Raw genomic sequence first — 22207 nt, 5'->3', positions numbered from 1 at the left:
TGCAAATCCCAAACAAATGTAATCACAAATATCTGTTGAATTTAGAGCCATCTAAAAATGACAACTGAACTCAGCTTAAGTAAAAACATAAATAAAAACCAAGTAAGTCTTTATAAGAAAATATTGCTGTGCGTGTATAAAACACTTCCTGGGATTGTGATTTTTCCAAAGTGCTGTTGAGTTGAAAGTTGTTTTTCATTCAACAGTTACAGCTGTGGCTCCAGCTGTCCCACCTAAATGTTACGCCACTTGTTTCAGGAAGCCTCTCACTTTAGGACTGACCTTTCCAAGGGATTCACAGTAACATCCCACTCTTTCGTGCTGCATTATGTATATGACGATGAGCTGAGGGTGGTGGCCAGATCATAAATTGCTAGCAGGTGGTGAATTGATAGATAAGCTGCTCATTAGTTGAAAGACTGGTAAGTAAAGGAAGGAAGACAGGACTGTGGAGGATATAGGCTTGGAGTATAAAGTCCTGTTAGGGCAAGATGATGAAAGCTCTTGTGGAATATGCTGGCTGTCAGATTTTCTTCCTTAGCTCTTTATACACGTGAACTTTTGTGCTTAAGAGTGCATAAACAGGTTGCTGACCTTGTATATATCCCTGGGGGGACTGCACTATTCTAATCTTAAAATGCATGGCAATGCTGTTTGCTATTGACGATAAAACTCCAAAACTCTTTCTTGGGAAAGCAAGGGGTGGGTGTTCTTTGGTTAATGCTGACTCTCAGTGTGGCTTGAGATGCAGTTTGAGATGTAAGGCTATGCAGTTGTACGGCAGTGCCGCCTTCCACCTAAATAAGGTTCTCCTCCTTGTTGAAGAAGCTGTTAGTTTTAGTAAGACTGCAGGGTGCCCTGGGATTGATCCTACTTTCCCAAACATGATCAAAACATCATACATGGTTGTTACCTTTGACTTGTACTAAAATCCCTGTGGAGAAATGTTGCAGTTTGTGGCAGTATCTTTTAGGCTATGAATTCTCAAGACAGTAAATGCTTTCCGATATGTGCATGGTCGGTGGAAGCTACTCCTCTGCCCTTGGTTAGCCAGAGCTCACATTTAATGCTTATCAAGATACAGTTTTTGAAAACTGGCCCCTGTGAGAAATACTTTTAATGAGCTGGATTTTCCTGGAAAGAGGTCAGTGCAGATGAGTTAATTTAATTACTTCAACTTAAAGAAACAGTCTTCCTGTATCGTCACTGAGGATTTTTCTCTTGTTTAAAACCATTTCTGGCAGAAATAGGAGGACTTGAAAATACTTCCGATCGGGCAGGGTTGGCAATCAGTGTGAAATTATATGTGTGTTGGCTGGTATAGGAGTGAGATTGGTCTCTCGTCATAGTTTTTGGCAACATAAGATTTACACTCAAAAGAGACAACACTGGAGCCAGGCACAGACTTATGGATCCCCTGTGGCTGTCTCCACACCTATGAAATGAAAATAAATGATATTGGCGATGACGCACCAACTTTAGGCACTGTTCCAGCCGCTGTCCCCAGAGGATCCAAGGGAGATAAGAGTTAAGTATGTGCTCCAGGAAACAGAAGAGCAAACACACAAAGTATGTTAAACCCAGGCTGCCAATCTGCGAGGATGCAAGCCTACCAGGAACTACAGCAGATATGCCAGGGCTTTCACTCCTGTTCTGCAGTAGGAGGTTAATACGGACTTCAGCATATTGTCTGCAATACAAGGCTGGGAGTGGATGACTGGCTGCCTCTTTCTGCGAGGTTCCCTGCTGCAGTGAGTGTAGCCTAGAGGATTTTGTGCCATCTGCAATGGACAATTGTAAAATAGTCTAAGACACAGAAAACTATTCATGTAGCTATTGAAGCATTATTATGTGAAAGCAAGCACTCTTTTTTTTTTTCCTTGTAGAGTTGTGAAGTCTGTGTGTCCATGGCTCACTAGAGGAGGCAATGCTCGCTCCTAAGCAAGGGATTTTGAAGGCCTATCACTAGAAACTTTTGGCACTATTCACACTGTAGCTATGCGGTAAGTTACTTTAATGCTGCAGGCAGCTGTATTCCAAATTTTCTGGGCCTAGAGACATTGCAATCATTTGGTATTAATTAATGTAAATTAAAAAATACTTCTGAATATCTGTGCCTAGCAAACACCATTGGTCGGGTGAGGGAGAAGTGGGACTAAGGACTTGCAACAGCAAACTTTCTGACAGTATCCTTGTGTCATTCAGTAAAGGATCACTGTAAGACAGGGTAGCTACTGTTTATTTTCACTACTAGTGACTACTTGCTAGTGATGTACAATATCATCTTAAGTCCCTTCAGAGACCTCTAAGTGAGCTGCAGCTTGGAGGAAAGCTTTTTTTTTGGGGGGGTGGGGGGGGTGTGTTTTTTTGTTTTGTTTTCATTATAACATTAAAACAATGGAAGGAACTAGAAGAGAAGAAGCCAAAAAAATAGACAAGTTTTCTGGATCATCCAAGATCATCTTCAGCTCAAAATTAGAAACAGATGAAGGATGGGGTGAGAACTATTGCTTTGAGGAGGAAAGGACAAAAAAGAGTTTCCAACTTATTCTGAAGTTTGCCAGTCACTTTCTCAATAGGGGACCTTTCCTTAAAAATCTGGATTACATTGTGGGGCCACCCTCTGAAACAAAATACTTGTAGCGGTACAGCCTGTGTTATAAAGGTGGAAATAACAGTATATAGGAATAAATCTTTAATAGCAAAGCAGATGGGGTCTTGTTCCAGGTTGTATTAAAACCCCCTCTGAGGAACGTCTCCACGTATCTCTATCTCTTGGTGAAAATACCATTGTAAGAATTTCCTGCTCTCTTCCCATCCAGCACCCTACTCAGCCCTACCTTGGCTGGGATGCACAGCTCTTTAGGAGTCAGTGGGAAACTATTCCAGTGAATCAAAAATGCCTACTAAAAAGCCCAATAAGCCAGCCCTGTGCCTGAGCTAATTGGACCTATCTATGTTGGCAAGGTAATGCTTCTTCCAGTGGAGCTTGCATGTACCTCCCCGGGCTGGACCTATCATGGGGTCCCATCATGTGCTGCAGATGAGCCTGGTTTGTCTCATGTTCTGGCTACATCTTTGAGTAGCGGAATCCTGACTGGCTTTGTAAGATCTGGCTTGTAAGTATTAAAGACACACTGAATTATCCTGTGTTCATGTGCTTGAGTGTTCCCCTGACAGGACAACTACTTAGAGCATCATATACTCAAAACATAGGTAAGTAGGAGGGACATATGAGGATGGATTACCTGTAAATACACACATAATCCTAGGATTGGCAGCCTTGTGGATGCATATCTCCATAAGCCAAGCCTATTGCTGTGAGTCATAACTAGCCCATGAAAATAAACAATCACAGCAGCAGGCAGTGATCTGGTAGTCTGTATAGATTTCTTCTTCTTCTCCCCCTCCCCCCCCCCCCCCCCCCCCGTTTCCTCTAAGTAAAATATACATCCATAGTCATATTTTTGCTGTTTTTATGAACAGTTCAACTGCATGTTTCAGTTGTCTTAATTTTTTCGTTGTTGTTCATAACTTGCCTTTTGAGTAGATCTCACCATTTTTTACGATGAGATCTACAAAAACTTGATACCATTAAAAATACAATGTCTGCAGAGAAAAGCCTCGATATGAAGTTTGCTCAGGGTATTTCAAAGAAAACATAGTTATTGCAATAGCTGTTGAACTGAAATACTTCACATGTGGGAAAGCTTAGTTGAAGAAAGGACTGTTCATACATATAAAGATAGGATATCTATAAAAATAGGCATATAACTCGACCATTTAAACTCTTCAGCATGAATTTAGTGAGACTCATTTCATTTTCCCAGTATTTCATCTGCAGATTTACAGGCACAGACTCTAGGAGAGAGATACAGTTTGCGTGTTCTATCCTGCTTCATCTAGCCTTTTAAAAAGGCTCACGTCAATGCGGTTATCTTTTGGGAGGGCACGTCTTCATATGGTGGGAATGGTTTGTTTCCTTTTAAAGTATTTTTCTATTATGGTCCTGTGCTTTAGAGAAGTGCCTTAAAAGTATACTGTTGGCAGTTACATTGCTGGCTTTCTCAGTATATTGTTAGCTTATCAAGGCTGGAACTTGCTAGACAAATTCTGTTGTAATGTATGCTTATATCATGCCTCTGAGGCTTTTAAATTCACTGTAACTTAATGCTAACTATCAATAGTATAGTAGCTCCAGTACTGGGAATTTAAATGCTGGAAGATTTGGCTTTTTACTGGGTTCATTAGAAAGTTATGAGGAGTTATATGCCAGAACATATATTTTTTTTTCCTCAAGTTTATGTTTTATTTTAAGAAGTCTATATTGACTTCATGCTGAGGTCTGTGTTCACACAAATCAGTATGTGAAGAGCTTCGTCCTGTGTGGCAGCCCCCAGCAGCTTTCCTGCTCCAAGATAAGATTTGTGGTTGTATGGGTGCATTATCCTGTTCAAAAGCTGCCCTGACCTGCATGTAGATGAGCAACCACTGCTCTCCAATGCCACTTTGGCTTGGGATGCTGAAATGGGGCTGAGCAGAGATCTTGGCCCAGGAGCAGGTGGTTAGACTCAGCTCTGTGGCATTATAGAGGTAAGGGAGTGCAAAGGTGGGGCTGGCTGCTACTGCTGGTAAAGTATCCTGCTGTGGCATCACTTAAGTGCAGGATTTCCAAGCCTATGTGTCCAGCATGGCGGCATGTTAATAGATCCTAAGATGTAATTAAACTTACTGAACGGATCAACATGTTTCTACATTACAGCCATGCTAAAATCCTGTAAGCCACAGCCCTACTTAGCACAGTTTGAGTGTTTCATACCTTTCTGGTTTTACTTCAGGCTGAGTTTTCTCACCTGCTTCCAGCTGGGTCACATAAGTGTAAACAGATCAGTCTGTCTCTAAGTATATGATTCCAGAAAACTGGGAGAGCCAATTCAGTCCAAAACGCCATCTGCAGAAATGAAGATTTTAACACTCACAATAGGCTGACCAATCCTATACTGTTTCTGTTTCCTCTCTCCTGTTTTTCATGGGTAAGCAGATCACTTCCGGAAACAAAGTCTAACTTGTTGAATAGATTTTGACGTTCACATAATGCCCCTGAGCAGATCCCAGTTTTAAAACAAAAAAATTGTCTATTCCGAAGTAATGCAGGTATTCACAAGGTTGTTTCACCAAAAGTCAATGTGATTGAAGACTTGCATTTTAAGAAATGGTATTTGCAAAAGAATTTAGGCCCTTGAATACCTCATCCTCAGACTTTCTTGTTAATTTTTTCTCAGAAGTTTCCTAATAAACTGAGGACCACAAGTACTCATTGAATTCACTTTTCAAGAGTTATACCTATGTGCCAGACACCTAGGCAGATTGCTGCCAGAGATACACAGCCAAAGCAAAACTGGCTATAACTGCCATAAAACCCAGCTCTGCTGTGGCTCACAGGACTGCTGGTTATGTTCAGATTTCCTGTAGTTTGGTCAGGTACCTGGCATCAGTGATTCAGGTGCTCAGCACTTGGAATAGGGAGAAAGAGCAAGTTTGGGGTTAGGAAGCTTCTGGAGGACCTGATGCTTGATGATGGAGCAATTACTAACTTCTGTGCTTTTCAGGTTTGTCTTTCAGGCAGCTGTAGGGTTCAAGGAACTTGTGAAGAGAAGCAGCAGACTGGTTCTGCCTCTTACTGGGAACGGGATGGGAAGAATAAAATATCTATGGTCACTATACATAGAGGTGTGCAGCCATAATCTTACTGTGGTGAAACTCACTGAAACAATTAAATTTATTGAAGGCAGACATACACCTGCTGAATGCTGAGCCCCTGCCTTCAGGCAATAGGATCACACTCTTCTGGATGGCTGTTACTTTCTACTTACTCTTAAATAGTTCTTAATTCCTCTTCTGGGTAATGTATGACTAAGATGAGTGGGATGTCCAATTACTGCTTGGAGCACAGTTAAAATCATCTTCCCACTGCCTCTTCCTCTGCTTCATCTAAAATGTCCACTCCCTACATTTCAGGGTTGCTGCTATGCAGGCATACTGTATGCATCAGATCTCTTCTGAATGCCAACACGTCCATCCCCTTTGCTCAGCCATTAGTGACAGGATACCATTTGTTTCTCTCACGGTGCTGCTGTTCCTTTCTTCAGTGCTGCCTTTTATAAAACTAACAAACTGCCTGACTTTTCCCAAAGAAATCTGCAGCCTGCTGTGTTTTTCTGTAGTTAGCTTGAAGCACTCAGTGGGGTCTGAGTCCCCTGTTCTTTATTTGTTTTTTTTTCTGATCACTCAGTACAGTGAGATTTATGTACAAATTGGGATATTAAAAAGTAACTTCTTGACTGTAGAATGATTAACTTTCTTAGTGTCCTCAGTAATACCATTCAAACCAAGTAAACTCGGATGTTGCTTTTGGGTAAAAACAAGTCTAGGTTGTTTTCTGGTTAACATAGCTGCTTGTATCTGAGCCAAAATGCGATGGGTGTCATTTAAAATGCCTCCATACGTCAGAGGCCAGAAGTTGTGACCCTTCCTGTTACTAATAGGAGTGCAGAGGCAGTTTGAACACGGCTTCAGAAGCTACTTGGAGTTACCCCATCACCTTGCCTAAGTGTGTTGGGGTGTGTCGTTGGTTTAAACCCTAGCCAGACAACTTGTTCACTAACTCCTAGTGAGTGGTGCTGGGCTGAGAGCAATCGAGGCCCCCCCCCCCCAGGGCTCTCCCCTTCCCCACTCCCAGAGCAATGGGGAGGAGGATCGAAAGAGTGCAACTCCCAGGGGTTGAGACAAGAACAGTCCAGCAACCAATGTACAACACAAATCACCACTGCTACCACCAACGACAGCAATGGTAAGAGAAAATAACAAGGGAAGAGAATACGATACCACCGGCCAAGAAACGAGTCCCACCCGGAAGCCCGTGTCCTTCCGGGTAACTCCCAGTTACCCCCACCCTGGGCATGATGTGCTGTGGTACGGAATACCTCCTTGGCTAGCCTGGGTCAGGCGCCCCGTCTCTGCTTCCTCACAGCTTCCCCTCCTCCCTGGCAGAGCATGAGCCTCACAAAGTCCTTGGTCAGGGTAAACATCACTTTAGCAACAACTGAAAACATCGGCTTCACCAACACTGTTCTCAGGCTGGAAGTCAAAACACAGCACTGCACCAGCTACCACCCAGGAGAAACATGACTGCTACTGCTGAACCCAGGACAGGGTGGAAATGCAATATCATGATATGGTGATATCAAAACAAAAAATGTGCTAGGCTTTGCATTTTTTTTTTCCTTATTCCTTCCATTTGTCCTTGTCTCAAAGCAGGGTTTCTACTGGTGACACTGTGAGAATTGTACATGTTGCATTTAGCTACAGGTGAGATGTGAGGGTTTGGGGAACTACTTCATGTCTTTTAGAAGAAAGCCTTGGCAGCAAACTTACAGACTGGAGATCTCTGCATCTTAATGCTGTATCCCACCAGCTCAATCAAGATGCTTGTTTACTAATAGCAGAGACTTTTGTATGGTGTAAAATGTTCAATTTTAGTTTTATTTAGCCACTGCAGCCGGACTGTGATACCATCATTCACACTGTGCACATCCCTTGGTTTGTGCATCAGAAGTAACTAAAACACCTCTTTCCCAGAGGGATTCCCTTAAAATCTGTTCCTTGTTCTTCAGATAACCCAGCTGCAATCTGTAGATTACTCATGAGGTCATTTTCTGCTTAGTTCATGTGAAGCTGTCAGAATCTGGCACAAGGAACATCTTTATACTGCATATAAAATGGAAAGGCAGTGGATGTGTTTGAAAAGATGAGTGCGAAGGGGCTGGCTTCAGACTGTTTTTTAGCAGCAAAGGGCAAAGTGTGGGTGTGACAGCTGCTGGAGCAGGGGCTGCAGAGCTCTGTGTGGGCAATGCCATCCCATCATGAGTTCCTAGGGGGAGCAGCATGGCATCAGTCAGCTGGGATGCAGGTGTTTGAGCCTAAACAGATTCCTGGAGATAAATAAATAATTTAGTTACAGCATTTGTTTTGAGTCTTCCAGACAAATGCAATTGCAGGTCAAGCTGCTGGCATTCAGTTTCCCTGCAGAGCTTCACAGTACTTTCTAAAGTAAGTGTATTCTCAAATTTGTGTATGAAGACTGAGAATGTGACTGAGGACAAAAGGGAAGAAGAGTACACAACTACAGCCTCCTTCAGAAAGCAGTGCTTCTTTTTCCACTGGTTAAGGCCATATAATATGCATCAATGTGACAGAATAACTAAACTGAAGTAGAAACGTATCCTGTGAGAGAACCTCATTTATTATTTTTTCCTGTTAGTGGACATGTGAGGTAGTCCAGATGATTTCAGTGAAAGATGATACTTAGTGATCAACAGAACTGATATCGGGATGTGAGCCATGAACTTCCCATCTTTGCATCTCTCCTCCCTCTGACTTGCAGCTGGCTGGGGGGGTTCTTGCTTTGAAGGCACTGTTTTCAACACACACACAACCTGTCAGCAGGCCAGATCCTGGCCTATTGACCCTTTCAAGCCAATGGCACTGCATCTCTGATGTGCCCAGCAGTGCTCTAGGGACACACCACACAGTGCGACCCAGGGGACTGAACCTCCAGAATATCCAGTCTTTCCATAGTGCAGCAGTAAAAAAAACCTCACAAAAGTGCCACATTGAATGCTACTAATGTGAATGTTGACTGCTTTTTTTGATCTTTTCGTATGTTCAAGCACATGGCCAGTGTGCTTTATATTTATTTATATAATAGCCCTAAGACTATTCATAACACTGAGGCGTGGGGCAGTAATACTCCCCGTTACATCCCTAAGTCTTCTGCGGTTTTCATGCATGGGAGTAGGGTAGTTTTCCCAGCCTTTGCCCTTAACCCCTGAAGGAGCTGGACAAGGAGAGCCCCATCCCTTCTAACAGCCCCTGCAGCTCATCTGAGCTTTGGCAATTCTCCTCCTGAGCAGCACAATCCATTTCTGGGATGGTGAAGAGCAGGGTCAGAGTGCTGTTCCTTGAGACGGGGTGCCTTTCCCAACATGCTGCTACTTGTCTGCATCGCACACTGAGCAACATATTTAGCTAGGCCAGATCTGACAACAAACAGAAAACCATGATGTGCTGGTGCATCTCGAATGCTGATTTCCAGCAACAAAAGAAGTATCCTTTATAAGCAGGTAGCTCTAACCAGACATGAACACACAATGCTGCTTGTGGTCTGTATCTTGCGTTTAGGCAATATGAGAGATAGTTTAAAGAAAGCCAACCAACCGATCCTGCAGGCAGTGGATGCTTTTAGCACCCAATACATGTGTGGTATTTTTGAGCAGACAGCTTGCTGATGAGTTGCTGTATTACAAGAAATGACCCAAGCTCCAGTGACAGCAGGAGGGGTGGAAGGATGTTTCATGTTTTGCTGTCTTAAGTCTGGACTCTGACTAACCCCAGTGTGGGTCCTTATATCCAGTGTTGAGCTGGCCTCAGTCTCAGCTGGGTACATTGCAGATCTTCTTTCCAGTCCCATGGGATGGGGAAGAGTGCAGACTGAGTGCAACTGAGATTAGAATTTGGCCCTTAAATGGCTTTGTTAAACTGTGGGAAAGTGATAGTGTTGCCAACCAGCCAAGCAGAGAATGTACTGAAAGGTCACCACACTAAACACCTCCTCCATTTCAAAGCAGAGGAAGGCCTTTGTGTTAGAAATCCCATTCTCCTAACCAAAGTAGAAAATGGCAACCTCCCCTTTTTTGGTTCTTTTCAGGTGTTTACACATCACATGTTACAAAAATATGTAGGAAATTTTGCTCTGCTATCTGTAGACTTATTTGCATTAATCCAATATGGGCATATTGAAGTTCAGGACTGACCCCAGCATTTCTGTAGTTCTGGATTTTCCATCTGATGTGGTTTTGAAAAACAGTAGTAAATTGTTGCCGAACTCTTCTGTTTCTAACCACAGCTCATGGATATTCTCCAGGCAGAATGGCAAAAGTTATTCTGAATTTCCTCCTCCTGCTTTTTATTAAAGATTGGTTGATCCTTCTTGGTTTACCTTGCATTTTAGCTATGGTGTTGGGATAAGTCCATTCTATATACATATAATCAAGTCCTTTCACCAATCTTACCCATGGCATGTTCCAGCATAGATTAACGATGGCCACTTCAGGCACAACCCACATGTGGCAGTTGTGGGTAGAGAACAAGATGTTAAACATCTCCTACAGAGAGAATCAGAGGGCTGGCTGCAGTCTCATTAAGTCTCTTGTACTCTCCCATTCTGAATTTGTCCATTTAAATTTCCCTGAAGAGGGAGTATCAGCTTTCCACAAGAGAAGAAACATTGACTACTTACTGAGCAACAGCTGAAAGCTATCATTTTTAATCTTACCATTTCTTTTGACATTGGATGCTTACACTGGAAGACACATTTTTCACTACAAACTATTTCTATTTTCTTTGTAGAGCAAATGAAATGATTAAAGCGGGAGCTATTCCCGGTTTACAATCACTTCTTCAAGATGGTAATAATCATTGACCTCAGGTTAGTCTCTCTATAAATTATATTTGAAATTCTGTAAGTTGCAAACAAGCACAGCCTGACTGTCCCTAAGCATATTTCCTAAGAGAGAAAGTTATGTCAGGTTTGAGCAAGACATGGAGCACTACTTACTTTCATTCTTAAATGCTGGTGCACTAAACTGAAATCAAATGCTTGTGTCTCATATGTGAGAAGTATGATGTTTTGCTAGTCATTAACAAGAAAAGCATTCTGGTTAATCTGAGGTTTTCTAAAGCCTATTTTTGGCAATCGTACCATGAAAGGGAACAGCTGAAATAATAATAAAACTTTATACTTACAGAGAACTTTCATCTGGGAATATCAAAGTAATTTATAAGCTTGGTTAAGTCTACCTTGGTATTTTTCTAGGATGCTGCTTTCCTGTGGCAATTGGTAAGCAAGTAATTTTATCCTGGTTTAGCAAAAGGGTGAACTGCAGCAGATCACAGGGGGTTAGCCAAAATTCATGCACATGGCGGGGGGGGGGGGGGGGGGGGGGGGGTAATTGCATTGCCCTACTTATGACATGTTTGGGTTAATCTCTGATTTCTGACAGTAGGGAGTTTCTCACTGCCAGAGCCTTTCCCCCATCAGTGCTGAGTATCCCAGTCCTAAGGATCTACATAGAGGCTCTTACAGCTGCTTGCCTCCCTCTTCTTTTAATTTATCCCCCATGGTCACTCCATAAGTCCCCTTCAGCTATTCAAGCTACTCTCTTCCCTCATATCAGAAAATCAGGCTGTACAACGGACATTGTACCGAGTGAGGAGCCCAGCTGGGACATGCAGCACTCAAATGACAGACTCTCAAAGAGCCATGTTTACTGGGAAGGAAGAGATGCTTCTGCTGAAGTTCTGAAGCGTCGTCTTGTTCTTTATAAAAGCATACCATGGTATCTGGAGCACAGAAATCCTTCAGTTAGAACTGATGAAGGCCTACCTCATGATGCAAAGCTGAGAAGAAATCTCAGTTCTCTGAAGCCTCTTGGCCAGCTGAATATGAGACCACTTCCTACTTCTATGTTTAGGAGCACCCAAAAACCTACAGAGTCTGTCAGCTTCTTAAGAGACACATGCCTTCAAAATATAAGGAGTGGATCTGATTCAGGTCTCTTTCTTGAAGAAAGTTGACCCCTTGCTCCAAACAACTCATTTCTGTCTGGAGCTGCAAGTACATATCTTCTTTAACACAAAGATATCTTCAGAGGCTATAAATCAAGCAACTCTTCCTTAAAGGAGGAATTCCTCATCTTTCATGGCAGAGAGGTTGTAAAAGCATAAGGATACTCCCTGTGCTAACCCCAGGGCCTCCGTGAATGGTCTGGGCTGGACCTGAAACAGAATAAACATTGCTCTGGAGAGAGAGATCTTCTGGTTGTGCTCACTTCTGCTGCCCACGTGAAAGTTAACTGTGAAAAATTTAACTGGGAAATCTAAATCTATAGTTTTGTAATCAACCTTTTGGCAGGTGCCAAAGCATAGCCCTATGGACACTTGCAAGAAGATGATGAACTCTACTTGTTTGGTTTTCAGGGTGTCGGACAGGAAGTGTCTAAAGGAATAATCAAGGGGTAAAAAGGAAGAATTCTGCATCGTAGCTCATTGTCAGTCACACAAAAGGGTTGAAGCAAACATATGTACAGAAGTCTTCAAACCAGATATGTTGAAGGGATTCCAGTCCAGGACATTTTATTAACCTCAACACAACTGATTGCGCTTCAGCTTCACACATGTTTTGATTTGTAACTGCTCAAAAAATCAACAGTGTGTGCATCTCGGGTCCCTGGTTGAAATATTTTGTGAAAGCAAGTGATCAAAAAAGCAGGTCAAATGCCTTATTCTGTCTTGCTCAAACGTGTTCATAATCAGAATAATTCTTGGCTTTTGTTTGACTTTATACTTTTTATCTTTTCTTTTTTTCTTTAATCTCCATAGAGGAACAATCTGTAACATTTTATGAACTCAAGGACATTTTATTTAGTCATCTGTCTAGACATGTACATGCACAAATTAATTTTAGTTACTTCAGGATGTGCATAAAACTGACAGGCCAAAATATTGAACAAAGTCCTTTTATTGGTTGTTACCTGCGTGAAGGGCATTAATAAGGTTGAAACTGAGATATTAGGGTAAGTTAGTGAAAGGAAAATTCTCACACAAAGATGAAGGCTCACCTTCCATAGCTGAGACATGGTTTTGGACTGATGGTTCACATGTGCTGGGGATGTTTTTATTAAGAATATTGTTATAGTGTGTTTTTTCTCCAGCAGTTGCTCATGACAGTGAAGGACACGTTATGTGACCTTTGGACTGTTTACGGAATCTTCTTTTACTGAGTGTCCAGCCAATTTACAAACAATTGCGCTGTTAATTACAATTTTATAACCTTCTTGAATGCACAAGTTCTCTACAATGTGTGTGGAAATGTACCTTCAATAAGTACCTTTAATGGCCTTAGGAATAAGCTGATTAAAACCAGCTATTTTAAAATGTGCAATATCACTTTAAATCAGAAAGCTTTCATATGTCTTTGATTCTGTTACCATTAATTGTTTTCCCTTGAAATCTGCTATAATTTATGGGAAAACATTAGTCTGTTGTAGAATGACATGAAACTAGGATTTTGTAATCCTTCTGAGCACTATTAAAGGAAATAACAATTGTGGGAAATTATTTTAGGACAAGAAAATGTCCTTATTATCATTGTGTCCCATATACATTCCAATTGCCTGTAATAACTTGGCTGTTTGGCAATTAATGCCTTTTATGGGAATTTTTTTGGTTAGCTATAGACTCACCTTTCACACGGATGATATATCTCAACCGTAATGTATATTTCTATTTATATATGCTTACCTGTTGGGCTGATTTTTCGTTTGATGATCATTGAATGGTAAGATTAATTTCTTTCTCTGCTCTCTTTGACTCAAACATTATAAAAGTTTACAGTACTTCAAAAGTGGCTAACATTTGGTTTCTGTTTGGGATGAAGTTCTGAGCCAATATTTTTTTTCCCCTCTTTCTCTCCTCCCCCTCCTTCATCCCCCAACCTGCCTGCCTAATATCTGAGCAATTTAACTGTGTGATTAATGTAAAACAAAGATCACCCAGGCTTTCACTCTAAGATGAATGGTACTCCAAACATAATGTAGTGGAAAAGCCTTGCTCTTCATTTTTTTCCTGAGCATGCTGGATGATCTGTGTGAGAGGGACTAGTGAAAGTAACGCTGTGTTCCCTGCAAGGTTCTGTATGATGATAATATTATTTTTATTGATATTGGCTAGCATCATTCAGAGCCTTTAATCAAAAAGAAAAAGTGATAAAGACATCTTTACGATACACCATAGCCTGTATGCGATAAGCATGAGAATATGGAAAAAGATTAAAGACGTAGTATCTTGGCCTCAGAGAAAAGGGCCTTTGTCCTGTTAAAAATAAAGTTGAACAGATGTGCTCATTTAGGCATGGCAGCCCTCATTTTCTCATCAAACGAATCTCTGGTTAGGCTTTTAAAATTAAAACCTTAATTTGAACTTTTGTCTTTGAGCTCCCATAATGCTTGTTACAGTGCTCTGTGGCCGAGTTATGCAAGGCACTTCAGCTCATGCTTTTGTTCTGCACCTGAACAGTCAGAACAAGCTGCAATTAAATATATGCCTGAATTCCTCACCAAAAAGGGTCAAGGTTTGTCTGCTCACCTGTTCCTATGAATGAACTTTGTAGTTGTGTTGCAGTGAGGCGGGCTGACAAAAACCCAAACAGTTGTAGGTGCAATTGTCCTGATAGGAATTGCTCAAGCTGTGCATCTATTGCTCTGAAAATGCCTAAAGATTTTAAAAAAAAAAACAAAAACCCAAACCTTTTCTTTTTAAATATGTAAAACACCAACCTGGTCACCTGCCCCTGCAGCACACCAGTGCTGCGTATGCTTGCTGCTTTTGAGGATGAGCTTTGTCGGAAGCAACAGCATCTGGCAGGGAGGATTCTGCATTTGCAAATTAAAGGTTCATGTGGTTAACCGAGCTCTCCTACTTCAGGGTCAGACACAGCTTGTGGAAGCATTTTCTCATTAGTTTTTTCAGTTTAGAACTGACTGAATGTATTGGCATGTAGGACTGCTGAGAGGTTACATTTGAGAGTGGGATTTTAACAGGAATATTTGCATACAGCTGCGCGCTCTGGAATGAGTAAGTGTTTTCCATTCACTCTGGCAGCTGACTGTAGGTTCCTAGTTTGAAGTATAGAGGAGAAAAGGGAAAGCTGTAAGAACTACATGTTAAGACAGCAAGAAGCTTCTGAATATCTCCTAAAATAAGACCTTCATTACGCACCAGGCATTTACTCCATCAGTGTGACTCCATTAAGTTGACACACTGTGGATTCCCACCCCCTTCTGCATTTTTTGCAGCAGAACCATAACTCTAGGAGAATATATATTGTTAATTTGTTTTGTTTCCCTGTTTTCTCTATGCAACCATCATCTGCTTTTGAATTCTCTTTAGGGGGAGTCCATCTTTCAAATGCTTTTTTCCATAGGGTATAACTGTTCTTTCTTGTCTATCTGGAAACATTACTGGCTTTTGCTGGGAGAGTGTAATGGAAAAAGAGCTGTTCGGGTTTTACAAGCTCTTAAAAAATAATACGATTGCCATTAAGTGGAAACACTTTTAATGCTTTCCTGTCCTAGATGGGAGTTATCAGTGTTGACAGAAAGCTTCAGGGGGTGGAGAAAATAGGAAGTAGTCTTCAAAGTGAAGGATTATATTTGTACCCAAGCATTTAGCAGTTCAGATGCTAATAGTTTATCTACAAATCAATAGGAAAAAACATGTGGCAACATTATACTACCCACTGAAATCCTATTCCATTCTTTAGGATTATGCCCCAGGATTATGGTGAGTAGAGAAACCGAGATGGCTTTATGAAAACCTTCAGTGGTATTTCACATCCGTCATTTCCAAACGATGGTGGAGGAGCCTGTGGTGGTCTGGGATGCCATAGCCCTTAGATCATGCTGATTCCTGTGAATTGGAGATGGAAGGGCTCCACTAGAGATCTGAAGTACACATCCTGTCCCCCAGGTTTTGGTGCAGTGCCACAGCCTTTTCCCTACACTGGGATCTGGTGTGCAAAATGCATCCTTTGATGAATGGTATGTTGCTTGGTGGGCTGTATCCCAGGCTGCATGTCTGTGTGGTGGTTGGCAAGGGAAAAAAAGGCATGTGTAGAGCCATTATGCACCTACATCCAGTAAATGGCCTGAGTTCTTCAGACCCTTATATTGATGGGAGCTGAGGCGAGCAAAGATGAATGATACCCTCAATACTCATTAAAGTACAGCAGAAAGCTCCTAGGAGGAAGATTAAGATTGTCTGGCCTCTGCTGTCTAATGACTCTTTTTCTGGTGAGTGTCAAGCTGAATTTGTCATTGTGTCTCTTTGTTTAAACATTGGCTTTCAATTTATTACTCAAAGGACCCAGCCTCAAATTGGAGATGGCTCATTATTTGTCCTTCTTAATGGTAAACTGAGCTGTGCACACAAACATGTCAGAAACAGCTGGGGGTAAAATGCTTTCTAGTCTGGCAGCCCATCACTTTATGTTGGTGTCACTTGATTAACATAAACTGTCAGTGATCATGGCAATTAGAGAAAAGTGCAAACTTATTACCTAGAAACTCAAGACACTTTTTATTGCTTTGGTATGGCACTAGGATGAAGGAAATTACAGCTGTGTGACCATGATGCCTGGTGTTGAGATCTGTGTAAGGATAAACTAGAAAGCCTGTTTCCATTTCCCAGCACTTGTATCAGGGGGGCTTTGGCCTCTTTGGACACAGACCACTTTTCAGGCACCCAGTAGACATCCTCCATAAATGTAGGATCTTCCAGGGCTTCTTAGAGACTGTGTTGGCCCAAATCAAAAAACAGCTCAATGTTAGGCACAAGTAAATAAACAATGTTCTCTGGAGACACAGCAATGCTGTTTCCAGGTCCTGGTAGGCTGGCTTAGTACTAGGGGTAGCAGTAGGCAATAATATAAGTCTATCCAGTATTACTTGCCCTTTGTAGTACTGTGTGTCCCATTAATTTTTGTTGGCTGCAGAATATTCTAAACAACAAGTAGCGGATTAAGCCTACAAAAAGAAGCCTAATATTTCTGGTTTACAATCTAAGCAGTGTCCCCCAGGTATCCTTCGCTTTTTTCCCCATCACTTGGTGAAATGGAGCTACATGTACCTACTTGAAGGAAGCCATGTGGGAATGAAAGCATCCAGACAACTAAACATGTTGCTGTTAGAGCATGCAGATCAGGCGTGAAGGACCTAAATAAACGTCATTTACCCTAGGCAGCAGACTGCACAGATTACTGTGTGCATTCAGCATTTTCCAGCAAGGTTATGGGTTTTATGGATGATGAAAATTTCCTTTGTTGTATAACAAATTGCAACAGATGATCAAGACTAAGCTATGCTCTCAGGGTTTCATTCAGTGCTGGGATGTTTCTTCTGGTGTGTAACTATCTCCCAAAAGTAAGCCTCTATGCTTATCTAAGTCACAGCTACCATTTCTGCCCTTTCCCCCTCAACCCTCAATTAAAAGTAATTTTAATCCATGAGCATATGTGAGAGTGATACCATTCTGCAGTCAGAAATGTTTGCGGGTTGGGGTTCTCTTCAGCCTCCTTATACTTACTTGTTTATTTCTTTATAACGTCATGTTTCTGCTTGGAAATATCTTCGGCTACACAGGAAGAGTATCCATTGCAATTTATTCTTCCTGACCTTTTGTGAATCCAAAATAGATGGCTTTTTGGAAAGAAACCAGAGGCTCTCCTCTCCCTTCAAACAAATCTGACCTTATAGTTGTTTCTTGTGAAGACAGCAGAAGCTTCTCTTTGAGTCAGTGAAAAGGAAGCAGGAAAGGGTAAAATTTTTTTCCTATGCTGATGTTACTGGGTTGTTTTTTTTTTTTTTTTGTTTTGTTTTTTTTTTTTTTTTTTAGAGTATTTAGATATCCTTTAAAGGAGACTGGATTTCTCAAACCTTTTTCTGTTATTGACTTGACTGCTTTCCTTGCCATGCCCTACGCACTCAGCTTTTTGTTGCTTTAACTGAGTTTCTGGCTTCCCAAAACTTCCATACATATGTTCAGTCTCCTGGATCAGTCTGCTCCTGTTCCTGTTCCTCCATATATTCACTCTCCTGTTCACAGCCCTGTTACAGCTGCTGCTGTTCCCTCTAATGTGTAGCCAGAAGGGGCGAAAAGGGCAGAGGCTGGACTGAACTGATGAAGTCAATGGTTGCAAGCCCTCTTGCGAGAATTCTGGCGTCAGCTGGGATCATGAGCTGGGAGTCCAGCAGCAAGTATTGTACAGAAAGTGCAGTGTAAGGCATTACATGGGAAATCAAAGAAATAAATCCTGCCAGCTGATGTGAGGGTTCAGTGCTCTGGCACTTTTATGGTCCTGGTGGTCACAGGGAGGTGTTTCCCAAGCACAGCATCAGCTTTGCAGCCTATGCTGCTCAGGTGGGCTGCTGGAGCATGTAGATTCAGGCGGTGTTACGTGTATGCCTAGAAGTCCCAGATAAGCTCTGGTATCTTCTTTTGCGCTTCTGATCTCAGCTCCAGTTTTTACCCGGGAGCGCTAAACTTTGTCTAGGAGAAAGTCAACTAACTATATACATAACTTTTTGCTTTTTCACACTGGGGTTCTGCATTAGGAATAAGATGATAAGCTCTGGTGGGCAATGACCGTGAAGTTCTCAGTCTTAACTATGTGCATCTGTTTTATCCAAGTTTGAGGCTTCTTATTGTGTGAGGTACTTTAAAATCAATCTGTAAAATGAATGAGTAATGAACCGTCCTGCACATTGTTGGGAAAAACAATGCCTTTGGAGGAGTTCAGGAAAGGTTCCTTTCTGACAATTATTTTTAACAATGTGATACAATTTAGCTGAAAGTTGGGGAACAGCCTGGGGCAAGGGGAGAAACATTCCTCCCTTTGGTTAACCTTGCTCGGGAAATGTGAATCACTGAACTAAATAAAGTTTGTAAGAGATGCTTTGAAAATACTATGCTACGCCCTATAATTCACCCAAGAATGAAGGAGGAGGGAAAAAAAACATCAAAAGTCCTTGCTTCTTTTTATATTGCTTCCTGGCACATTTCTGGTTCTCCCCCCCCCTTTCCTCCCCCCAGTCTTCTCTCTGGTTTTGTTTTTGGGTTTTGTTCTGTCTTTTTCTTTTTCTTTTTCCTCATTTTAAAATATGCTTTTCACTTTGTGAAGCTGGTACCATAACCTTAACAACAACCTTGGTGTCTACAGACAACAACGATGATGAGAAATGCCATGGGAGAAGGGCGTCCTGTTGGGATCAGAGGACAACAAAGACAGTTCTTCAACATTTTTATTAGGACCTCATGATGTACACATGAAAAATTAAGTTCAGAACATTAACTGCTCTTCAGATGGCGCCGTTTAAATCTGGAGGATGTTAACATTCCTGCTGCATGACAAAGGTCTGCCACCCCCTGTGCTGATACTCATCCTGCTCGAATGGGCAATAACATCTAAGGATCAACAGAGGCTGTGGCACCAAATCCTGCTTGAAGGCTACTTTCTAAGATATATCTTGGGATTTCCCAGCATTCCTTATCAGGGTCAGTTTGCCCTTGAGGGCTAGCTCTTTGCCGGGCGCCAGCTGTTTCATCATTTGCACACATTTGGATGTATGCTTTGGCAGAGACGATAACTGGTGGTGGAGAAGGAAAGGCAGCAAGAAAGTATGGAAACAGCTTTCGGTGTTGTTTTAACGGCCACTGTTGTAGTCAAGTGACATCATTGCAAAAGAGCGTAACCTATTTGTACGCATAAATCCATCTGCGGGTCCCCCTCATGCTGGCTTGAGTGGAGCACTGGGAGCTGGTGGTGGCATGTGGTGGCTGGGTAACAGCAGGTGGTGGGAGGCCCTGGGCTTGTGGACAAAGTGGTCCACAGCTTCAGCCCCTGGGGCAGCAAGGTGTGAAACCCATCCCTGTGCTGTCTGCCTGGTGCTTGGTCTTACTTGTGTAATAGACGTTTGGCAGTGGGACCACTTGGAAAATGTTCCCCTGGAAAATGCCCAAATCTGCCCTACTTAACAGCAAAGAAAGCAGCAGTGCAAATTAACAGTCTGATTTTCCCATCCTTTCTAAAAAGCCATTCTGCCAGGGTGACCACTGCTGCTGTGCCCTTTCCCTGGCCCTGACGTACATCTTGCGGGCAGCTTGGAGGGACTGGGACCTGTGGGTGAGCAACTGCCTGGGCTTTGTGGGGAGGTGGCAGCTCTCACTGCCAGACAGGCACCAGGAGAGTGGGATGGGGCCACAGAATTGGCTTGTCATCTGCTTTTCCATCTCTGCTTTGCTGCTTAACCCCTCACCCCTCCTCATAAAAACAAACATGCACAGCCTGACTTCCAGGTGCTTTTGCTGGTTAAATGCCCATCACAGCAGATGTAGCCAGGGGAGGGCTGGAGCCGTCTGTAAGCTGGGAAGTAAAGTGGATTTTCTCCCCAGGGCGCCGAGCTCTGCGGCCACTATTTAGCCCAGGGGCTGGACTAGCACACATGTGGCTCAGTCATTCCCTATGGAGCAGTAATGACCTTTAGATCTGTAGCTTCACTGTCCCCAGTCCTGGTGCTTTCCCATCTGGTTCCTGCTATTCCTGTAAATCCCTGCTGGCTGTTTAATAGCAAGCAGAGAGTTTCAATGAAGTTGAGGTCACTTTGACTCACCAAATATTGCTGCTTTCTAAACTGGAACCAGACTGAGCCGAGGGCAGCATTTGTTGTGGGGGGAGCAATGGCAAAGAGTCCTACGACTCCTCATGCAATATTGATCACAAGCCCACAGCCTGAGCTAGAGGTTTGCTTTGCATGAGCTTCAGCCTCTGGAGTATGCTTATGAACATGCCACTGAGGGGACCATATTGTATTTAGGTGTGGGGTTTATGCCAAAATCCTTAAATATTTTGCATTTTTTGTTTGTATGGTTTCCATGTACATGCTATTTGTGTATACTGAAAGTTGCTTGATGTGCCCAGCCTTTGAATCAGTTTGTCCCTATGAGGAATATGCACAAGCTCCCAGTAGCCCAGCATGAGCAAAGAAATTTCCTTATATCTTTAAGGTCAGCGAAAGCTGAAAACAGATGATTTCTGACAACCGCTTGGCTTGCAGATCTGTCGGTAGCACCAAGGCTCTGTGGCCAGTTAAGTGCTACTGAAACAACCCTTCAGCTTGGCTGTGTTTTACTTTGGGGCTCTGGCTTCATTGTGCAGTCTCTGAGTGCAGTCTTATGCCAGGACTGCTGTGCCAGAGACAGCTGCACAGCCAGGCTGCGCTCTTGGTCTAAGGACAAAAGGTTTGAAGCTGCTCTTGAAGGCAAAGCTTAAATGCCCTGCAGAAGAAGTGATTATGCTGTCCTTTTACCCACCACCCACCTCTTATTTTAGTCCTTCTTTCCCTCTTAAGAAAGAAATAGGGGAAGGTTTGTGGGAGAATAGTGTTTGCGGATCTTGTGCAAAGCACATTGACAAATGACAGCTGGAGAAGCATGACAAGGCATATAAACTTGAGCTAATGGAAACTTATGTGCCAGCTGAGTGTTTATTCAGGCCCGTCATTGTCAACAGAGACCCCTTTACAAGACAGGTATTGTTTGTAGTAACAAGTGCACCATGAAGAGGAATGTAGCTTTGAATTCTATGGATTTGCTGCTTTAAAACAAATAAAAAAAAAATAAATGTTCTTAACCCATCCTTTCAAGGAATAATGATAGCACTGAAATACCTGCTTACATGTCTGGGTATTTCAGGTTTAATCGGTCTACGTTTCATAAATCAAGTTCCCTCTTAATTGCATTCTTTGCATTGGTACTGTTGAACCCATGTTACTGTCCCAAGCTTACATATCCAGTTTGCTGCCTTGAAGCTGCGTCTTTGGATATCACTGATATCCTGAAGCAGGTTCAAAAAGGAAGCAAACAGTAGTGTCCCAATGTTTTCTCTCTGCAGCAGAAAAGGAAAGACAGTTTGAGCAGACTGTCACCCTTTACTCTTCCAGACTTTCAGCAAATGTCTCTCAGCTAAGCAAACAATAGTGAGAGTTCATTTGGAATTAAATTCACTGGTTTGCAGCCACTTAGACAAAACCCATACAAACTCTGAAACACAGCATAAACAGACCACTAAATCTTGCGTCAAGGCTGCATTGGGATGCACCATATCCATTCTGTAGAAGTAAGAGGGAAATACCCAAAGAGTTTTGCTGAATGAGTTTGACATAAGCCTTTTTATCCTTTTTAAAAATAAAAACACCCTACAGCTTAGAGTTCTGCTGACCTCATGGACCTGTGAACTAGATACCAGTTGAGAGGGTGAGAGCTCAGTGGATCTGAATAGGTCTAGATACTCAATATGGATAACAAACTTCATCCACATTGGGCAATTTAAAATAGCCTTCATGTTTTGGTTATCTGATCTCCTGAGTTGCATCAGGAAGAAATGAGCATGCAATGGCACACACTGGAGATTCAGGGTCAGTCTGTTTCTGATTCCACTCTGGCTTTCTGAGACAGATACTTAATTTCATCACACCTC

At 42.3% G+C, this 22207-nt stretch overlaps 1 long non-coding RNA gene across 1 annotated transcript; it reads left to right on the top strand.

Moving 5' to 3' along the window:
- The first annotated feature begins 386 nt into the window (after window positions 1-386).
- On the top strand, window positions 387-8083 carry LOC130592819 (uncharacterized). The gene is made up of 3 exons (XR_008970673.1): window positions 387-522; window positions 1889-2003; window positions 8042-8083. It is a non-coding gene; the product is annotated as an uncharacterized LOC130592819 (long non-coding RNA).
- The last annotated feature ends 14124 nt before the right edge of the window (window positions 8084-22207 follow it).

Source organism: Pezoporus wallicus, unplaced genomic scaffold, assembly GCF_028554395.1.
Source record: "Pezoporus wallicus isolate ANWC-B61680 ecotype Strahan unplaced genomic scaffold, APGP_CSIRO_Pwel_v1 contig_227, whole genome shotgun sequence".
Taxonomy (NCBI): domain Eukaryota; kingdom Metazoa; phylum Chordata; class Aves; order Psittaciformes; family Psittacidae; genus Pezoporus; species Pezoporus wallicus.
The sequence above is the reverse complement of the archived record's forward strand: the minus strand, read 5'-3'. Positions and strand labels throughout refer to the sequence as shown.